Here is a 21,412-nt window from a genome sequence, read left to right on the forward strand (position 1 = left end):
TGTAATGTAATGTTACCCCCTACTTTGTGCAAATGCTGTAATGTAATGTAATGTTACCCCCCTACTTTGTGCAAATGCTGTAATGTAATGTAATGTTACCCCCCTACTTTGTGCAAATGCTGTAATGCAATGTAATGTTACCCCCTACTTTGTGCAAATGTTGTAATGTAATGTTACCCCCCTACTTTGTACAAATGCTGTAATGTAGGGGGTCATTCCGAGTTGATCGCTCGCTAGCAGTTTTTAGCAGCTGTGCAAACGCATTGTCGCCGCCCACCGGGGAGTGTATTTTCGCTTTGCAGAAGTGCGAACGCCTGTGCAGCAGAGCGCCTGCAAAATAGTTTGTGCAAAACAAGACCAGCCCTGTAATTACTCTTCGCGTGCGTTGATTCTAACGACGGAGGGACGGCTTTTGACGTCACACACCCGCCCAGCGAACGCCCAGCACACCTGCGTTTTTTCTGCCACGCCTGCGTTTTTCTAAGCACTCCCTGAAAACGGTCAGTTGACACCCAGAAATGCCCACTTCATGTCAATCTTCCTGCGTTCGGCCGTGCGACTGGAATGTTCGTTACACTCTGTGCAAACCCACGATGGTCATTGTACCCGTACGACGCGCCTGCGCATTGCGGTGCATACGCATGCGCAGAAATGCCGATTTTTAGCCTGATCAACTCGGAATCACCCCCGTAATGTTACCCCCTACTTTGTGCAAATGCTGTAATGTAATGTTACCCACTACTTTGTGCAAATGCTGTAATGTAATGTTACCCCCTACTTTGTGCAAATGCTGTAATGTAATGTTACCCCTTACTTTGTGCAAATGCTGTAATGTAATGTTACCCCCTACTTTGTGCAAATGCTGTAATGTAATGTTACCCCTTACTTTGTGCAAATGCTGTAATGTAATGTTACCCCCTACTTTGTGCAAATGCTGTGATGTAATGTTACCCCCTACTTTGTGCAAATGCTGTAATGTAATGTTACCCCCTACTTTGTGCAAATGCTGTAATGTAATGTTACCCCCTACTTTGTGCAAATGCTATTATGTAATGTTACCCACTACTTTGTGCAAGTGCACCTGTTTTCACTTGAAAGCACATGGATATTTCCGGCCAAGATTTGCGTCTCCAGGAATACAAACACTGGGCCTGATTCCGATTTGTACACACATTCTGCGCAGCTGCGATTTTTCTGCCTACGGACTAATTGTTACAAGTGGCGCTGCCGCCCAGAGAAGAAAAGATGCCCACCGGAGCCATCACACAACTGGGTACACATACGCAGCGTCGCCTCAATAACGAGGAACATTGACTACTCGAGTCACTTTATGGACTGGCCGCAGCAGTAGCGACACTGGCGCCATGTTTCTCTGCGTACATGATTGTAGCTGAAAGCAAATACACGCCCTGAAAACAGGCACAATAACGATCCTGCCTCATATTCTGTGTCTATGCCATGACTGGGGTCTCGGAGATATAACCATATTAATATAGAGCGGCACCATTCCTTTATCTAATAGAAGCCACATCCCGGGTGGGATGCATAGATAAAGAATGAAGTATCTTCAGAACACAGCAAGTGTTATATAAGATGGTGCACAGTATATACCAGATTACCATGTCTGACTCACACTGCAGAGGCGGACATTTTGTTCCCTGGACTAGTGACATTACTAAATCAGAATACCTCTCAATTCATTTGGAAGTGTTCTTGTATTTCAGTGACGTCACTGTTTCTTATAAAGGGGTCTGTTCATGAAGCAGTGAAAAGAGCGGAGAAGTGAGCCAGTGGATAAGTTGCCCATGGCAACCAATCAGTGTTGAGGTAACATTTAAAAAGTGCATTCTATAAAATTATACAGAGCAGCTGATTGGTTGCCTTGGGCAACTTCAACACTGGCTCACTTCTCCACTCTTTTCACTGCTTCATGACTAGACCCAAAGGGGTATATTTACTAAGGTCCCGATTTTGACCGAGATGACGTTTTTTCTTCAAAGTGTAATCTCGGGAATTTAGTAAACTCAAATCACGGCAGTGAAGAGGGCATTCGTATTATTTTGGAAGTCCTAGGAAAAAATTACGAATCAATACACCATCGGTCAAATACGCCTGCAATTTGGTAGAAATCGGTCATTTACTAAAAAGTGCAAATCACAAACACTGCCGACAATAGCCAAACAATGCCGTGCTGAAATACAATTCGTGAAAAAGTGCTAAAAAAAAACACCTGCTTTTTTTTACCGTGTTTGGATAGGCATGCATGGATCCATGAGATCCGTGCATTTTTTTCAGTGGGAAGGGGTGGGAAAGTGTTATTTTTTTTTTTTTTTAAATGCGTGGGGTCCCCCCTCCTAAGCTAAACCAGCCTTGGGCTCTTTGAGCCGGCCCTGGTTGAAAAAATATGGGGAAAAAAATGATAGGGGTTCCCCCATATTTAAACAACCAGCACCGGGCTCTGCGCCTGGTCCTGGTTCCAAAAATACGGGGGACAAAAAGCGTAGGGGTTCCCCGTATTTCTGAAACCAGCACCGGGCTCCACTAGCCAGATACATAATGCCACAGCCGGGGGACACTTTTATCTAGGTCCCTGCGGCCCTGGCATTACATAACCAACTAGTCACCCCTGGCCGGGGTACCCTGGAGGAGTGGGGACCCCTTCAATCAAGGGGTCCCCCCCTCCAGCCACCCACGGGCCAGGGGTGAAGCCCGAGGCTGTCCCCCCCATCCAAGGGCTGCGGATGGGAGGCTGATGGCTTGTAGCTCTGCATCAATGAGGCTGCGTTCTTGTGAATATTGGTTCACCAAATAAAATGGCCGCCTCTATGGTCTTTTTCGCCAGCTAAATTTGGTCTTAAGCATTCCCGGTCCTACCTCAACCACACCACAAGGTAAAATTAAATGACCGTCATTGTACTATAAATGTGTATAATATACAGTACTGTGCAAAAGTTTTAGGCAGGTGTGGAACACATGCTGCAAAGTGAGAATGCTTTCAAGAGTAGAAGTGTTAATAGTTTATTTGTATCAATTAACACCATGAAAAGTGAATGAACAGAAGAGAAATCTAAATCAAATTAATATTTGGTGTGACCGCCCTTTGCCTTCAAAACAGCATCAATTCTTCTAGGTACACTTGCACACAGTTTTTGAAGGAACTCGGCAGGGAGGCTGTTCCAAACATCTTGGAGAACTAACCACAGATCTTCTGTGGATGTAGGTTTGCTCAAATCCTTCTGTCTCTTTATGTAATCTCAGACAGACTCGATGATGTTAAGATCAGGGCTCGGTGGGGCCATTTCATCACTTCCAGGACTCCTTGTTCTTCTTTACGCTGAAGATAGTTCTTAATTACATTGGCTGTATGTTTGGGGTCATTGTCCTGCTGCAGAATCAATTTGGAGGCAATCAGACGCCTCCCTGATGGTATTGCATGATGGATATGTACTGGCTGTATTTTCTCAGCATTGAGGACACCATTAATCCTGACCAAGGGGGTCATTCCGAGTTGTTCGCTAGCAGATTTCGGACGCAGCGCAGCGATCAGGCAAAAAATCTGCACTTCTGCGCATGCGGCGTAATGCGCATGCGCGTCGTACTATTACAACGAACGATGTCGTTTCACACAAGGTCTAGCGAAGCTTTTCAGTCGCACTGCTGGCCGCCGAGTGATTGACAGGAAGTGGGTGTTTCTGGGTGTCAACTGACCGTTTTCAGGGAGTGTTCGAAAAAACGCAGGCATGCCAGATAAAAACGCAGGCGTGCCAGATAAAAACGCAGGCGTGCCTGGGGAAATGGAGGCGTGGCTGGGTGAACGCAGGGCGTGTTCGTGATGTCAGAACAGGAACTGAATAGTCTGAAGTGATCGCAAGCGCTGAGTAGGTCTGCAGCTGCTCAGAAACTGCACAAAATTATTTTGTAGCCGCTCTGCGATCCTTTCGTTCGCACTTCTGCTAAGCTAAAATACACTCCCAGTGGGAGGTGACATAGCGTTTGCACGGCTGCTAAAAACTGCTAGCGAGCGATCAACTCGGAATGACCACCCAAATCCCAAACTCCATTTGCTGAAATGCCTAAGCACATGCCTAAAACTTTTGCACAGTACTGTACATATGGTGAGGTAATTGCGGAATGCGTAGATCATACCGAGCGGAATGCGTAGATCGTAGAGAGCAGAATGTGAAGATCATACATCCGGAACTTAGCTCCTCTGCAAAAAGCCTGTTCTGCATCGGATTTATATTCCCATGAAAATCCTCTGCAGTTCTGCTCTGCACATTTTATTCACTGACAGCTGCGCGCAATAGCACTCTGCTCTGCACATTCCACTGATAGCTGCGCACAATGGGGGGTCATTCCTAGTTGATCGCTCGCTAGCTGTTTTTAGCAGCCGTGCAAACGCTATGCCGCCTCCCACTGGGAGTGTATTTTAGCTTAGCAGAAGTGCGAACGGTTGTATCGCAGAGCGCCTGCAAAAAAATGTTGTGTAGTTTCAGAGTTGCTCAAAACCTACTCAGCGCTTGGGATCACATCAGACTATTCAGTTCCGGATTTGACGTCACACACCCGCCCAGCCACGCCTGCGTTTTTCCTGGCACGCCTACGTTTTTTGAACACTCCCTGAAAATGGTCAGTTGCCACCCAGACACGTCCCACTTCCTGTCAATCACTCTGCGGCCAGCAGTGCGACTGAAAAGCTTCGCTAGACCCTGTGCAAAACTACATCGTTTGTTGTGCCCGTACGTCGCGCGTGCGCATTGCGCCGCATACCATGTGCAGAACTGCTGTTTTTAAGCCTGATCGCTGCGCTGCAAACAAATGCAGCTAGCGATCAACTAGACCCCCAATGGGCCTAATTCAGACCTGATCGTACCAGCAAATTTGTTAGCAGTTGGGCAAAACCATGTGCAGTGCAGGTGGGGCAGATATAACATGTGCAGAGAGAGTTAGATTTGGGTGTGATGTGTTCAAACTGAAATCTAAATTGCAGTGTAAAAATAAAGCAGCCAGTATTTACCCTGCACAGAAGCAAAATAAACCATCCAAATCTAACTCTCTCTGCACATGTTACATCTGCCCGCCTGCAGTGAACATGGTTTTGCCCACCTGCTAACAAATTTGTTGCTGCGATCAACTCTGAATTACCCCCAATAGCACTCTGCTCTGCACATTCCACTGACAGCTGCGCACAATAGCACTCTGCTCTGCACATTCCACTGACAGCTGCGCACAATAGCACTCTGCTCTGCATATTCCACTGGCAGCTGCTCACAATAGCACTCTGCTCTGCATATTCCACTGATAGCTGCGCACAATAGCACTCTGCTCTGCACATTTTATCCACTGATAGCTGCGCACAACAGCACTCTGCTCTGCACATTCCACTGACAGCTGCGCACAATAGCACTCTGCTCTGCACGTTCCACTGACAGCTGCGCACAATAGCACTCTGCTCTGCACATTCCACTGGCAGCTGCGCACAATAGCACTCTGCTCTGCACATTCCACTGACAGCTGCGCACAATAGCACTCTGCTCTGCACATTCCACTGACAGCTGCGCACAATAGCACTCTGCTCTGCACATTCCACTAGCAGCTGCGCACAATAGCACTCTGCTCTGCACATTCCACTGGCAGCTGCGCACAATAGCACTCTGCTCTGCACATTCCACTAGCAGCTGCGCACAATAGCACGCTGCTCTGCACATTCCACTGACAGCTGCGCACAATAGCACTCTGCTCTGCACATTCCACTGACAGCTGCGCACAATAGCACTCTGCTCTGCACATTCCACTAGCAGCTGCGCACAATAGTACTCTGCTCTGCACATTCCACTGATAGCTGCGCACAATAGCACTCTGCTCTGCACATTTTATCCACTGATAGCTGCGCACAACAGCACTCTGCTCTGCACATTCCACTGACAGCTGCGCACAATAGCATTCTGCTCTGCACGTTCCACTGACAGCTGCGCACAATAGCACTCTGCTCTGCACATTCCACTGGCAGCTGCGCACAATAGCACTCTGCTCTGCACATTCCACTAGCAGCTGCGCACAATAGCACGCTGCTCTGCACATTCCACTGACAGCTGCGCACAATAGCACTCTGCTCTGCACATTCCACTGACAGCTGCGCACAATAGCACTATGCTCTGCACATTCCACTGGCAGCTGCGCACAATAGTACTCTGCTCTGCACATTCCACTGACAGCTGCGCACAATGGCACTCTGCTCTGCACATTCCACTGACAGCTGCGCACAATAGCACTCTGCTCTGCACATTCCACTGATAGCTGCGCACAATAGCACTCTGCTCTGCACATTCCACTGGCAGCTGCGCACAATAGCACTCTGCTCTGCACATTCCACTAGCAGCTGCGCACAATAGCACGCTGCTCTGCACATTCCACTGATAGCTGCGCACAATAGCACTCTGCTCTGCACATTCCACTGACAGCTGCGCACAATAGCACTCTGCTCTGCACATTCCACTAGCAGCTGCGCACAATAGTACTCTGCTCTGCACATTCCACTGACAGCTGTGCACAATGGCACTCTGCTCTGCACATTCCACTGACAGCTGCGCACAATAGCACTCTGCTCTGCACATTCCACTGACAGCTGCTCACAATAGCACTCTGCTCTACACATTCCACTGACAGCTGCGCACAATAGTACTCTGCTCTGCACATTCCACTGACAGCTGCGCACAATAGCACTCTGCTCTGCACATTCCACTGACAGCTGCGCACAATAGCACTCTGCTCTGCACATTCCACTGACAGCTGAGCACAATAGCACTCTGCTCTGCTATAGATGTTGTAAAACAATATTTGATTTTACAATTCTTTTATTTTTATTGCAACATTCCAGAAGCCGTTGGTGCTTTCCAAATGAAACCTCCGTGGCTGAAGATAAGATGTTTAATGATCTGATTATGCAGCTGCTCAGTGACGCTCCATCGATGTGCGCTAATTATGTCAACAGTAACATCGATAAACAGAGCCCCATGCGAGTATTTCAAGATAAATGTAAGAGGGGGCGAAGCAAGGCCGGGGCCTTATTTATTTTTACCATATGAAGTTAGCGTCAAGCTTTTACTCTGAGAAAATCACTGTAGATCCTGCGTCACCTCTAGAACTTGCACCATTCCTTCTATAAAACAAGTTGTGGCAATTATAAGTTCAGTTATGCAATCATAATTACGCATCTTGTCCTGATTTTCTCAGCAGCTATAAAAGGCGGCGTTCTGTGATTGAAGTTCCAGGTCATGCTGTGAAAAATCAAAGACTACAACCTCAGCTGCAGATTCTGTTACCTGTTCTGTCAGGGGGAGGGGAGACGTTTACATAATACAGCAAATTTAAGGTCTCATCCCCAGGAACACTTCTCTGAGGTAACTCTGCCGCAGGCTATTATGAGGTAATCATTATAGGTTATGTTTAAAGGCAGGGCCTTCCTGAAATGTACACTATAGTGCACTACAAACAGTAATGTCAGTTCTAACCTATCTACTTGTGAGCTGCACATTTTGAGAAGATAGTTGACAGTAAGACGCGTATCTCACAATTTTATTGCGCAGTCAGTCGATGCTGAAAATAAGTTAAAGTTATAGGATTTGTGACGTCCCTGTAAAGTTGTAATCCAGTTGGAAATACAAGATAACCCCTCTCCATGTTATCCAATGATAAACCCTGTTTCATAGAGAGGAATCCGTTAAAATTGGAACAGGCGTCGGTATCCCTAACCTATTTGTATGCTTTTCCTTATACATTGCAACGTGTATAAGGGGGTCAATCCGAGTTGTTTGCTAGCAGATTTCGGTCGCAGCGCAGCGATCAGGCAAAAAATCAGCACTTCTGCGCATGCATATGCGGCGCAATGCGCACGCGCGTCATACTATTACAACGAAAGATGTTGTTTAACACAAGGTCTAGCGAAGCTTTTCAGTCGCACTGCTGGCCGCAGAGTGATTGACAGGAAGAGGGCGTTTCTGGGTGTCAACTGACTGTTTTCAGGGAGTGTGCGGAAAAACGCAGGCGTGCCAGATAAAAACGCAGGCGTGGCTGGCCGAACGCAGGGCGTGTTCGTGACGTCAAAACAGGAACTGAAGTGATCGCAAATGCTGAGTAGGTCTGGAGCTACTCTGAAACTGCACAAAATTATTTTGTAGCCGCTCTGCGATCCTTTCATTCGCACTTCTGCAAAGCTAAAATACACTCCCAGAGGGCGGCGGCTCAGCGTTTGCACGGCTGCTAAAAGCAGCTAGCGAGCGAACAACTCGAAATGACCACCTAGGTCGTGTACAAGGCAAAGTGTATAAAAAAGTCCTTTGCAGTAAAACGCGTTGGGTGATAAGGGTGGAATTTACTGGCTGTACTACCACCACAACTAGCACATTCACTAAGAGCTCGCACCCCAGTTAGGAATGCCTGCTATATACTCACGAGAATTCAGTTTTATGTAGGAGTATTTTTTTTATAGGTTAATTAAATTACCATTATACTACACAATGCCGAGGTGTGTTTATTATACTGCCTTGTTTTTATTGGCAGGAAAGTCACTAAGGTTTGTCCGTCATTCTTCAATCGCCAGTCTGAAACTGCACATAACTCTCCAGTCAGACATACGACTCTGCCCTGAGTTAAATAATGGATTAGTCTACAGTGGCATCACTTAATGAGGAACATTAATAATTAACCAGATTATTCTGAAGGCAGTTTTGGCTGTAATCACTGTCGGAGCCTCCTGTCAATCATATGTCGTCACATCTTATAGCGTAATATCCTATTACACTACGACTACCTGACGTTAGTCACTGATGCGGTTACACTGTTACAGGGCCCCGCTACCCCTGTCAGCCGCATAGGCTCCTCTGATTTCACCATCCGCCATTTAACACCAGGCTACACTTTAATCACCAACAGGAACATGTCTGTGTTATCTTAGATCTGCTCTCCTCAGATCTGCGTGTTATTCTGTCAGAGGCGGCCGGAGCACCTGAATTATCCCATCTATGTGTTTGCAGAACTAAACAGGTGCTTGAGATGATTGCTGAGCCGTAGCACAAACACTTCATTACAATTAATCAGCTTATCAAATCAGCAGGGCACTTGTGAATTTTCCAGGGACTCGAAGGCGAGATTCATTCGGTGCTGAGAAATGTACCGCGCTAAAAGCTTCAGAGTGTAATGGGATCTGTCAGGGGCTCAATATGGGAAGGAAATCAAAACAAAGTTCTACTTTTAATTGCGGTGTCATTTTTATTGACAGAAAACAAAACACGATTTAGTGAGGTGGAGGCAGCCATTTTGTGGGCTGTACCAATATTCAACCTAACAGCGAATAAAGTATAGGCTATGGTCGCATGGAGTCTTAGCCTGAGGGAGGCAAACATGGTCAAGAGGTTCAGTTGTTGTTCAGACCAAACACCAAAATGGGGAAGAGATGTGATTGGTGTGGAACGATTGCTGATGCCAGATGGGCTGGTATGACTGTCTTAGAAACCGCTTATCTTCATGCACTACAGTCTTGTCAATGAGAGAGGTCACAGAAGAATGGGCAGATTAGTCCAAGTTGAGAGGGAGGTGATGGCAACTCAAATAACCCTGTTTTACACCAGTGATAGGCAGAAAAACGTCTCTGAGCCCACAGCATGTGGAACCTTGAAGTAGATGGGCTACAGCAGCAAGAGACCACACTGTGTTCCACCCCTGCGTGTACACCAACTGTCCTGATTTTGGCGGGAGAGTCACACTTTTCAAGTACTGTCCCATTGTTCTGCCCGCGGGCCGCAGTGTCCCCTGTGAGGGGGGTTGGTGGGGGGCACTTGGTTGCTGCTCTGCATGCATGTACACACTGCACACCATCCAGTTAGTGCTGGGAGAGGCTGGGTGTCATGCCCCCACAAAGCCATGCACCAGGGGGCGTGGCTTTGCAGGTAAGAGGGCGCACCCCTTTCACCCACTATGGGGTATGAGAATGTTGGGAAGTTTGCTGCTGTCAGCTAAGGGCAGGAAACTGAGGCTACACTGGGCACAGGCTACCAACACTGGGCAGTGGAAGATGGGTAGACATTGCCTGGTCTGACCAATCTCAATGTCTGCTGTGACTTCCAGATGGTGGGGTTAGAATGTGGCATAAACAACATGATTATCTGGATCCATCTTTGTGTCAATGTACTAGGCCGGAGGGGGTGTAATGGTGAGGAGAATGTTTTTTTAGCACACATTAGGCCCCATAACACCAACTGAGCATTGTATAAATGCCACAGCCTACCTGGGTACAGCTGCTGACCACGTGCCTCCCTCTAGGCCACAGCCTACCCATCCTCTAATGGCTGCCCCAGCAGGATAACACGCCAGATCGCATCTCACACTGGTTCCATGAAGAGGACAATGCGGTCCGTCTACCCCAAAGGCCGACACAGTCTCCTGACCTCAGTGCAATACTGCACCAATGGGATGTGATAGGACGGGAGATTTACAGCATGAATGTGCAGCTGACAACTCTGCAGCAACCGTGTGACGCCATCTTGTCACCATGAGTCTCTGATTACCAGGCCTGGCAGGGAAATGGCTTATAGCGGCAACAAGAAATTAAGTTTTGCCTGGAATATAACTAAAAGCACACGCAGGGCTCCGATAGGGTGTTTTCTGTGGGATATCCCACAAATATGCTTTGATATATAGGTCCCTAAACGACTTAAAAACAAGACCATTGTCTTGGTGGTTCAATAAAATACACACAGAGGATCCAGAAGTAGCTCAGGTAATCCTCGCACACAGGTCCGGGTGATGGATTACTGCGGAGAGTCCCCTGTGGATTGGAAGGGAGTTAGAGTGAATGAGAATGTATTGATTGATTGTAGCAGAACAACACGGTAACATTAGACAATGAATGAATCATTCAGAGCAACCACACCCATAGGGCCGGCTACCCAGTGGTGCTGCTGCTGTAGGCTGCATGTGACGATATACAGTATATAAAGGCTCCGCACTGCACTTGCCGTATACCCCTGGTTTATATACACAGGACGAGCTCGCATGCACCCACTCAGAGTTTTTCCCGTCCATTCCCACTGTGTAAAAACCTCATTAACCTCATTACATTTAATGGACTATTGCAAAGAATGGGAGAGACTACACTAGTGGATAAACAACAGTAATATAAAATAATGATGAAGCTTTGCCTCCCCCGAAGATCCATAACCAACACCAGCGCTATGCAGCCCCAATGGGAAAGACTTTTACTTCTTACTTTCTAAAAACAGTTTAACTGACAGCTATCAGTTATTTACTGACACAGTTTGTCATCAGAAAGTGGAAGTAGTAGGATTAAGGGTGGATTGAACTGTCAAGGGAGATAAAGTGGTGTAGTTGCCCGTGGCAACTCATCAGCTTCTAGCTGTCATTTATCTATCACAGGCTATAAAATGACTAATCGGTTGCTATGGGCAACTTCTCCACATCTCACTCTCCAAGGTTTGATACTTCTCCCCCTTAGAGGAAAAGGGGTTCCAAGGATTGAAATTAGGGGACTCAGGGGCTAATTCAGTAAGGATCACTGATAAAATGCCAGCCAATCAGCTCCTACCTGCCATGTTACAGGCTGTGTTTGAAAAATGACAGTTAGGAGCTGATTGGCTGGTACTTTATCTCTCTGCACTTTATCACTCTCCAAGGCTTAGGGGGCATGTACTAAGCAGTGATAAAAGTGGAGAAGTGAGCCAGTGGAGAAGTTGCCCATGGCAACCAATCAGCCGCTCTGTATACTTTTATAGTATGTAAATTATAAATGTTACGTCAGTGTTGGCTCACTTCTCCACTTTTATCACTGCTTAGTACATAGACCCCTGAATTCTGTCAACTTATTTGCTTGTAAATAAGTTATATTCCATACTGAATAGTTCTATATAATACACCTGGAAAACTGTTCATGTATAAGTGCAGTATAGATCCAGCCATCAGACAATGTGATGAAGTCTCAGCCAGCCTCGCCCACCTCACCCTCCGACGCGGGGTCCTGTCCGGTTGCCAGGGTGTGGGTGCGTCAGTAGGCGCTGTTGGAGGAAAGATACAGCGTGTGCTGTACGGGAGTCAGCTAATATTTAGACTGGAAGGCAATTTAACCCTTTCAGTACTGGGGCAGCAGCTGCACCCTTCCTGTAGGTTCGGGAATCCGGGTAAAATGGCTTCCACATGCAGACGCGTGGACCTTTGGCTTATTCTGGCATCAGCGTAAGGCAGGGAGTAGCCTGCTGCGGCTGCCTCAGACCCTTACGTGTGCTACTACAAACCGCTTGCAGCTATGAAACAGTAAGACCGGAGAGATGTCGTGAGATGTGCGCGCAGCCGCAAATACATTAATTTTCACATGTATTCTAAGTAATTTACACCCTATGCTATTGCTATTTACCCTGCATCAAGCCACAAATGTTTGCCAAGGTTTGCAGAGCCCCCAGTCACACTGTTTGCACAAATTCAGGCACTTGCACAAGTCAGGAATCCACAGTACTTGAAATATAACAGATCTCAGTATCTCTCAAGAATTCTCAGTATCTGTCGATATCTCTCAGTATCTCTCAATGTCACTCATTCCGAGTTGATCGCTCGCTAGCTGCTTTTAGCAGCAGTGCAAACGCTAAGCCGCCGCCTTCTGGGAGTGTATGTTAGGTTAGCAGAAGTGCGACCAAAAGGATCGCAGAACGGGGTTGTTATTTTTTTTTCAAGCAGTTTCAGAGTAGCTGCAGACCTACTCCTTCCTTGGGATCACTTCAGTCTGTTTAGTTCCTGTTTTGACGTCACAAGCATGCCCTGCATTTGGCCAGCCACTTCCCCGTTTCCCCAGGCACGCCTGCGTTTTTACCTGACACGCCTGTGTTTTTTTAGCACACTCCCGGAAAACGGTCAGTTACCTCCCAGAAACGCCCCATTCCTGTCAATCACTCACCGATCAGCAGAGCGACTGAAAAGCGTTGCTCGACCTTGTGTGAAACTGCATAGTTTTTTGTGAAAGTACGTCGCGCGTGCGCACTGCGGCCCATACGCATGCGCAGAAATGCTGATTTTTTTTTGCCTGATCGCTGCGCTGCGACCAAAGGCAGATAGCGATCAACTCGGAATGACCCCCATAGTGGGCTGGAAGCATCAATGTCAAAAATGCGGCCATACTTCAGAAAATGCACTTTTCGGAGGTTTGACTGCATTTCCCATATGCACGAAGCTGTGGAGGTTGAACACAATCTAATCACAGCCTACAAGGGTCTCAGCTGCGGCTCCCAGTGCTGATACACTGTCGGCGGCTCTCAGTCTCACTTTCAGTTGGCATTTCTCAGAATGTGGACTTCAATATGTAATGGATGGGGCAGTGTACCTCTGAGAAACATCCCGTGACATCATCACACTGCCAGCTTTCAGCTCATTGGCTCTGGATGGTCACATGAGCTCAGTGTCACTGGAAGTCCTGCACAGCCACACAACAGCAGCTAACATACTCATGTATTAATTACACAGTGAGGCAGTGAACGGGGCATTCTTATTAGAACATCCATAGGGTTAAAAAGGAGCGCTCCCTGTTGACATTAAATATAATTGCCGTGTCGACTAGCAGAATACTTGAATTTATCAATAATTTCAAATATAAATTCCCAATCTCTTGCTTAGGTTTCTCCAGGCTAGCTCAAGCCGCTGGGGCATGACCTGTGTCCGATAGGACAAATCCGGCCCCAGGGAGGGATACCGTATTAGTAGAATTTGTCTTCGCACAGCTATGTCTGCCAATAACTATACATTCCAATTAGGCTCTTACACAAGCTGCACTATCACCGTATGACCACCCTCCGCAGGAGTAACGCTGACAGATATCTGGGCTGCGGAGAAATATCTTATTAAGGTCACAGCCTTCGATTTCTTGTCATATTGATGCATTTGTGGATTATTAGCATTCTCTATTATCTCCTGCCCGCCGATAGTGGTGGCCTGTTAAATGACTATATTCTTCCACTATCACCATAAACAGTGTGGGCTCTTACTGGTCTGATCCCAGTATAAGCGGATTATATCACCAAGTGATATAATATTATACAGACACTGCTGCCATATGTTCATATATTACTCACTAGGTGATTCATCGTGCCCTACAGGCGCTCTTCACACCGTCGTTTGGGGCTACGCACCGTTAACCCCTGCACACCTTTGGACATACGCAGGCCGGTAGATAACAGAATCAGAAACACAGGGCAGTATAGAGGACATACAGAAATGGTGTCCAGTTGAGAAAAGATAGAGAGGCGTAGGGGGGGAGAAAGGGAATGTACAGAAACGCGGTGCGATCGGTAAAGGATAGGGAGAGTCAGGGTGGTAGGGAGAGGATAAAGAGAGGCAAGGTGTTAGACAGAAAATACCGTTGCAAGAGGCTACGACCCGTTAACCCCTGCACGGGCTTCAGCTGTGCTATAATTGTTATTATATGGAGTATTACCTGCAAAAAAGTTTATGCTAGTGGGTAAATATTGCAAGGGGGAAGGGCGTGCGATTGTCAAGGGGGCATAGCCCTTTGTGAGGGCGTAAAGAGTGGCCGCAGGGCACAATGAATAACATAGTGTAGTATATACTGCTAGTGTATGCAGCGCAGCTTATACACACAGTGGCCACAGGTATCAGAGCCGCATATACACACAATGGACACAGGTAGCTGAGCTGCTTATACACACAATGGCCACAGGTAACGGAGCCACGTATCCACACAGTGGACACAGGTATCAGAGCCACGTATCCACACAGTGGCCAGAGGTAGCAGGGCAGCTTATACACACAATACCCACAGATAGCAGAGCCGCTTATACACACAGTGCCCACAGGTAGCAGAGCCGCTTATACACACAGTGCCCACAGGTAGCAGAGCCGCTGATACACACAGTGGCCACAGGTAGCAGAGACGTTGATACACAACGTGCCCACAGGTAACAAAGCAGTTTATACACACAATGAGCACAGGTAGCAGTGTTGCTTATACACACAATGGACCCCGGTAGCAGTGCCACTTCTACACACAATTCCCATAGGTAACAGAGGCACTTATACACACAGTGGCCACAGGTAGCTGAGCCGCTTATACACACAATTGCCACAGGTAGCAGCACCACTTATACACACAATGGCCACTTTTAGCAGCACCGCTTATACACACAATGGCCACTGGTAGCAGTGTCACTTATACACACAATGGCCACAGGTAGCAGCACCACTTATACACACAATGGCCACAGGTAGCAGTGGCGCTTATAGACACAATGGCCACAGGTAGCAGTGTCACTTATACACACAATGGCCACTGGTACCAGAGCTGCGTATACACACAGTGGCCACAGGGAACTGTGCCACTTATACACAATGGCCACAGGTAGCAGTGTCGCTTAGACACATAATAGCCACAGTATTACTTTTTTTTTATTAATCCAATGTCCATTGGTAGCAACTATACTCACAGAAGTTCAGTGTGTGTGTGGGGGTTTGGAAAGGGGGTGGGTTCAGTGAGGTGGAGGTGCCTATCCATGCCGCTGATCACCCCGATTCAGGGAATCACTTGTAGCGGCTGCGGATGGTGTCCGAGGTGCTACGTGTGGTGGAGGGGTGGGTGCGGGAGGGGGTCCAGAGGTGTTGCGGGTGGTGGAGGGGTGGGTGCAGTGGCACGGATGGCGGAAAGGGTGCAGAGGTGCTGTCGGTGGGGGAGGCGTAGGTGTGGAGGGGGCGCGGATGGGGGAGGGGGTCTAGAGGTTCTGCGGGTGGAGGAGGTGCGGGTGCGGAAGGGTAGTGTAGATGCTGTTGGTGGGGAGGGGTTGGTGCGGGGGGCTGTGGATGAAGGAGGGGGTCTGGAGGTGGTGTGCATGGGGGAGGGGCGATGTAGTGGGGGGGGGTTTGGGGAGGTGGGGTTGCAGGGGGGGTGAGGTTGGGTGATAGGTTCTAGAAGTGCTGCGGGTGGAGGGGTGGCTGCAGGGGAGCCGTGGATGGGGTCCGGAGGTGCTGCGGGTGGGGGAGGTGTGGTAGGTCCACGAATGGGGGAAGGTGTCTATAGATGATGTGGGTGGGGGAGAGGGCCGGAGGTGCTGTGGTTGGGGGAGTGGCGGCTGCGGGGGTGTGGTGGGGGTCCGGATGCACTGTGGGTAGGGGAGGAAGCGGGAGTGCCGCGGGTGGGAGGGGGATGTGGTGGATGCTGTGGGTGGGAGGGGGGGCATGTGCAGCGGTTGGGGGGCAGATGTGGTGGATGCTATTGTGCGGCGGGCGGAGTGGAGGATGCGGGGGTGTAGCGCGGGGGAGAGGTGGGTATGGGGGTGCGGCGGGTGGGGGAGGGGTGGTGGGTGCTGCGGGTGTGGGTGCTAGGGGTGGGGGAGGGGCATGTGCCGCGGGTGGGGGCGGATGTGGTGGATGCTGTGTGTGCCGTGGGGGGGGAGGTGCGGGGGGGGAGAGGTGGGTATGGGGGTGGGTTGGGGGAGGGTGCGGGGGTGTAGCGGGGGGAGAGGTGGGGGAGGTGCGGGGGTGGGGGGGGAGGGGCGGGGTGGGGGTGGGGGAGGGGTATGTGGTGGGTGCCATGGGTGGAGGAGGGGCGGGGGGTGTTGCGGGTGGGGGCGGGAGTGCCGTGGGTGTGGGAGGGGTGGGGGTGCTGCGGGTGCTACGGGTGGGGTAGGGGGTGCGAGGCGGGTGGGGGGCGGGCGGGTTTTATGTCCGGGGTGTAGTGGTGGGAGTGCCGCGGGTGGGGGAGGGGCAGGGGGTGCCGCGGATTGTGGGTGCTACGGGTGGGGGAAGGGGGCAGGAGTATCGCGGGTGGGGGGCGTATGTGGTGGATGCTGTGGGTGCCGCGGGTGGGGGAGGGGTGGGGCAGGAAGGGTGGAGGGAGCGGTGGTGTATGGGGGGAGAGGTGGGTATGGGGGTGCCGCGGGTGGGGGGGGGTGGTGTTAGCTACGGGTGGGGGGGGATGTGGTGGATGCTGTGGGTGCAGCAGGTGGGGTGGAGGGTGCGGGGGGGAGAGGTGGGTATGGGGGTGGGATGGGGGAGGTGCGGGGGTGCTGCGGGTGGGTATGGGGGTGCTATGGGTGGGGGAGGGAGTGCAGCGGGTGGGGGAGGGGCGTGTGCCGCAAGTGGGGGGCAGATGTGGTGGATGCTGTGGGTGCCGCGGGTGGGGAAGGTGCGGGGGGGGTAGGGGGGGAGAGGTGGGTATGGGGTGGGGGAGGTGCGGGGGTGTAGGGGGGGGAGAGGTGGGTACGGGGGTGGGGGAGGGGCGGGGGTGCCACGGGTGGGAGAGGAGGGGGGCGGCGCGGTTTGTGGGTACTATGGGTGGGGGAGGGGGTGTGAGGGCCGCGGGTGGGGGAGGGGCGAGAATGCCGCGGGTGGCGGAGGGGTGGGGGGTGCTGCAGATGTGGCTGCTATGGGTGGGGGAGGGGGCGGTAGTGCCGCGGGTGGGGGAGGGGCGCGGGGGTGCTGCAGATGTTGCTGCCATGGGTGGGGGAGGGGCGGGAGTGCCGCGGGTGGGGGAGGGGCGGGAGTGCCGCGGGTGGGGGGTGCCGCAGGTGTGGGTGCTGCGGGTGGAAGGGTGTGGGGTGTGTGCCGCGGGTGGGTGGCGGATGATGTGAAGTCTGTGGGTGCCGCGGGTGGGATGGTGCGGCAGTCAGTGTTCGTCCACGGCATTCTCCTCCGGACTGTGCGGCAGGTGAGCAGTCAGCGGCTGCAGTGTCACCAGGGTGCAGGAAGTGGGGAGAGAGGGGAGTGGGCAAAGATGGGGAGGGGACTGGGCGGGGATGGGGGGACCGAGGGAGGGGGACTGTTCCTGGCCTGCATCCAGCCACCCAGATCTGTGCCTGTGACTCCGCCCAGCGTTAGCAAAGGAGGGGGGGCCGGTGCGGAGTTTGATCCAATGGCTGGCGAGGGGGGGGGGTGCGGGCTGCATAGGAGTGGGGACCAATGGCTGGTGAGGTGGTGCGGAGCCTCGACGGAGGCTGAAGCTGGTGCAGCTGTCTGTGCACAATCGCAGCCACTGTGACAGTCTTAGTTATTTGAGGAGGGGGGGGGGGCGGAGCGGAGCGGGCACCAATGGCTGTCGAGGGGGGCGGGATGCATTACAGTGGGCACCAATGGCTGGCGAGGGGGGGCGGGCTGCATAGCAGTATGCACCAATGGCTGGCGACGGGGGGCGGCCTGCATAGCAGTGGGCACCAATGGCTGGCGAGGGGTGGGCGGAGCCGCGAGGGAGGCTTAATGTGCTGCAGTTGTCTGCACAATCGTGGGCAGAATAGGGGGGGGGGGGGCAGAGAGGAGTGTGCAGCATTGGCTGGCGAGGGGGGGGGTCGCATCAGAGCGTGCAGCTATGGCTGGCGAGGGGGGGCGGGCTGCATAGCAGTGGGCACCAATGGCTGACGAGGGGGGGCGGGCTGCATAGCAGTGGGCACCAATGGCTGGCGAGGGGGGGCGGAGCCGCGACGGAGGCTTAATGTGGTGCAGTTGTGTCTGCACAATCGCGGCCAGAATACAGTGTGAGGTGTTGGTCACATATAGGTTAGGGATTGCGAAGTGGGGGGGGGTGCCGGAGCGGAGCTTTTAACATTGGCTGGCGAGGGGGGGCGGGCTGCATGGGAGTGGGCACCAATGGCTGGCGAGGGGGGGCGGAGCCGCGAGGGAGGCTTAATGTGCTGCAGTTGTGTGCACAATCGCGGCCAGAATACAGTGTGAGGTGTTGGTCACATATAGGTTAGGGATTGCGGAGGGGAGGAGGGGGGGTGCCGGAGCGGAGTTTGTACCAAAGGCTGGTGAGTGGGGGGGGGGGGCGGGCTGCATGGGGATGTACTGGAGCTTGTAGTTACCAATGGCTGGCGAGGGGGGGCGGGCTGCATAGGAGTGGGCACCAATGGCTGGCGAGGGGGTGCGGGCTGCATAGGAGTGGGCACCAATGGCTGGGGAGGGGGGGCGGGCTGCATGGGTGTGGAGTGGAGTTTGTAGTTACCAATGGCTGGCGAGGGGGGGCGGCCTGCATAGGAGTGGGCACCAATGGCTGGCAAGGGGAGGCGGAGCCGCGACTGAGGCTTAATGTGGTGCAGTTGTGTCTGCACAATCGCGGCCAGAATACAGTGTGAGGTATTGTTCACATATAGATTAGGGATCTCCTATGGCTATCTCCTAATCTCCTATATATTAGCCCAGATCCAGATTAGGCCAGTCCGCTCAACTATGTGACTCCGCCCAGTTATGTGACTCCGCCCAGCGTTAGCAAATGAAGCACAAAGTCACAGATCTGGGCTAATATATAGGAGATAATGTTCATATACTATATATATATATATATATATATATATATAGTTATTATTATTATGTTTTGGGATTCAGTATACTTCACAACAGCCTGTTTTTGGAGCATACTGTATATTGGAGTTTGGGTGAAGAGCCGGAACAGTCCAGGCTCCGGATCGCTAGGCCGTACCGGCTCCCTGCAGCGACCGCTTCCGCTGTGGAGCCCACTGTGTCTGCAGTCTCCCTGAACCGTTTGCTGTGTCACAGCTGTCACATATACACACAGTTACACAGGGCCAGAGGTGGCTGCAGGGAACTGGTCCAGTCCGGAGTCCGGACCGTTCCGGCTGTGCTGCTTCCAGTCCTCAGCATCTGGGAGTCAGCTGGAGGCCGTAACATCTCCCTGCACCATTTGCTGTGTGACAGCTGTCACATATATATACGGGGACGACATGCGCAGAGAGCTACACAGCGCCAGAGGTCGCTGGAGGGAGCCGGTCCGGTGCGACGTTCCTGAATTCACTCTGTTCCGGCTTCCACCCAATCCCTATATCTTTTGATGCTTCAGACACGGTGGAATATACGCTTTCACCAGCAGAATGAGTAAATAGTAAAACCCATTTATGACTGAAGTCTGCGCTTTTCAACACTTTCAAAATAAATAATATGACTGCAATTTTTGTGATTGTCTTAAAAAAACATTTTAGAATCACTAATAAATCAACAACAATTAATTAACTTGAAATAACCTGTTATTACGCTGTATTCATTCACCGGTAAACATAAGAGAAAATAACGTATCATTTATTTTAAGGACGTAAATAGTATACAGGCATTATAAAATAGAAATGAAATGCTGCTGCGTTCGTGCCAGCGAGGAAGCGGTTAATAACCCAGTGACTCAGAGGGAAATGAATGATGCGGCGGCTCTCAGTGCACTGTGACACCGGAGGGATGAACCCTTTGTACTGAACCTGCCTTCCTCCCCCAGCACCGCACTGGATAATGGGAGTCAGCGCAGTTTGGGGAATTTGGACCGGAATCGATGGGTTGCTATGGTAACCCTCTCCCCGCGTTCCCTGGCTTGTCTTATAAACCCATTAATGATGCACGAACAAGCTGAGCATGTTGCATATGTTCTGAGGCATAACAGCAGTAACCCCTTCCTCCTCACAGGGTGCCAATGAGAATAATAGATACGGGGTCTATTTACTAAGCCTTGGAGAGAGATAAAGTGGACGGACCAGCCAACCAGCTCCTAAGTGTCATTTTTTTCAAACACAGCCTGCAACATGACATGAGCTGAATGGCTGATACTTTATCTCTCTCCAAGGCCTAGTAAAATAGACCCCACAGGTACACATACCCACGCCACATTGCGAACCAGGGGGCAGATTTATTAAGCCGGGTGAAGTGATAAAGTGGAAGGTAATAACGCACCAGCCAATCAGATCATAACTGTCAATTTTCAAACCCAGCCTGCAACATGGAAGTTATGAGCTGATTGGCTGGTGCGTTATCACCTTCCCCCATACCTCCCAACTGTCCCGATTTTCGCGGGACAGTCCCGTTTTTGGGAACTGTCCCGCCCCCCGGGCCGCAGTGTCCCGCGGTGGGGGGGTAGTTGGGAGTCTCTGACTCGCTGCCCTGCTTAGCAGAGCAGCGGTGAATAGACGCTGTGCGCATGCGCACAGCGTCTATTCACTTGAGTCAGAGGGAGAGGGGGCATGCCAGCGGCTCACAGAGCGCTGGGCATGCCCCCTCAGTGAAGAAAACGGGGCGTGGCTCGCGATTGCGGGTCCTCCGCGAAGCCACGCCCCCTTTTCTTAGGTCACGTCCCCTTTTTGGGAACGCGCGCGAGTGTCCCGCTTCACAAACAAACAAAGTTGGGAGGTATGCCTTCCCCTTTATCACGTTATCAGGCTTAATAAATCTCCCCCCAAGTCTCCGTAGTATGTGTGCAGCTACTGTATATTAGACACAGGTTTTCCATGTTTTAAATCCTACAGGTTTGTTTGACGCATTGCAAGAAACTACTGGCACTGACGCCAGAGAAGCAACTGTACAGATGGAGCAGGTTTTAGGGGGTAATTCCAAGTTGATCGCAGCAGGACATTTTTTAGCAGTTGGACAA

General features: G+C 51.0%; 1 long non-coding RNA gene across 1 annotated transcript in view; it reads right to left on the reverse strand.

Moving 5' to 3' along the window:
* Positions 1–9,305: 9,305 nt before the first annotated feature.
* LOC134933664 (uncharacterized) overlaps positions 9,306–21,412 on the reverse strand; it is a 45,039-nt gene continuing 32,932 nt past the window's right edge. Inside the window, exon 3 of the long non-coding RNA XR_010179752.1 lies at positions 9,306–10,822. This is a non-coding gene — a long non-coding RNA (uncharacterized LOC134933664). The remainder of the gene's footprint in view (positions 10,823–21,412) is intronic.

The sequence above is a fragment of the Pseudophryne corroboree genome, chromosome 6, assembly GCF_028390025.1.
Source record: "Pseudophryne corroboree isolate aPseCor3 chromosome 6, aPseCor3.hap2, whole genome shotgun sequence".
Taxonomy (NCBI): domain Eukaryota; kingdom Metazoa; phylum Chordata; class Amphibia; order Anura; family Myobatrachidae; genus Pseudophryne; species Pseudophryne corroboree.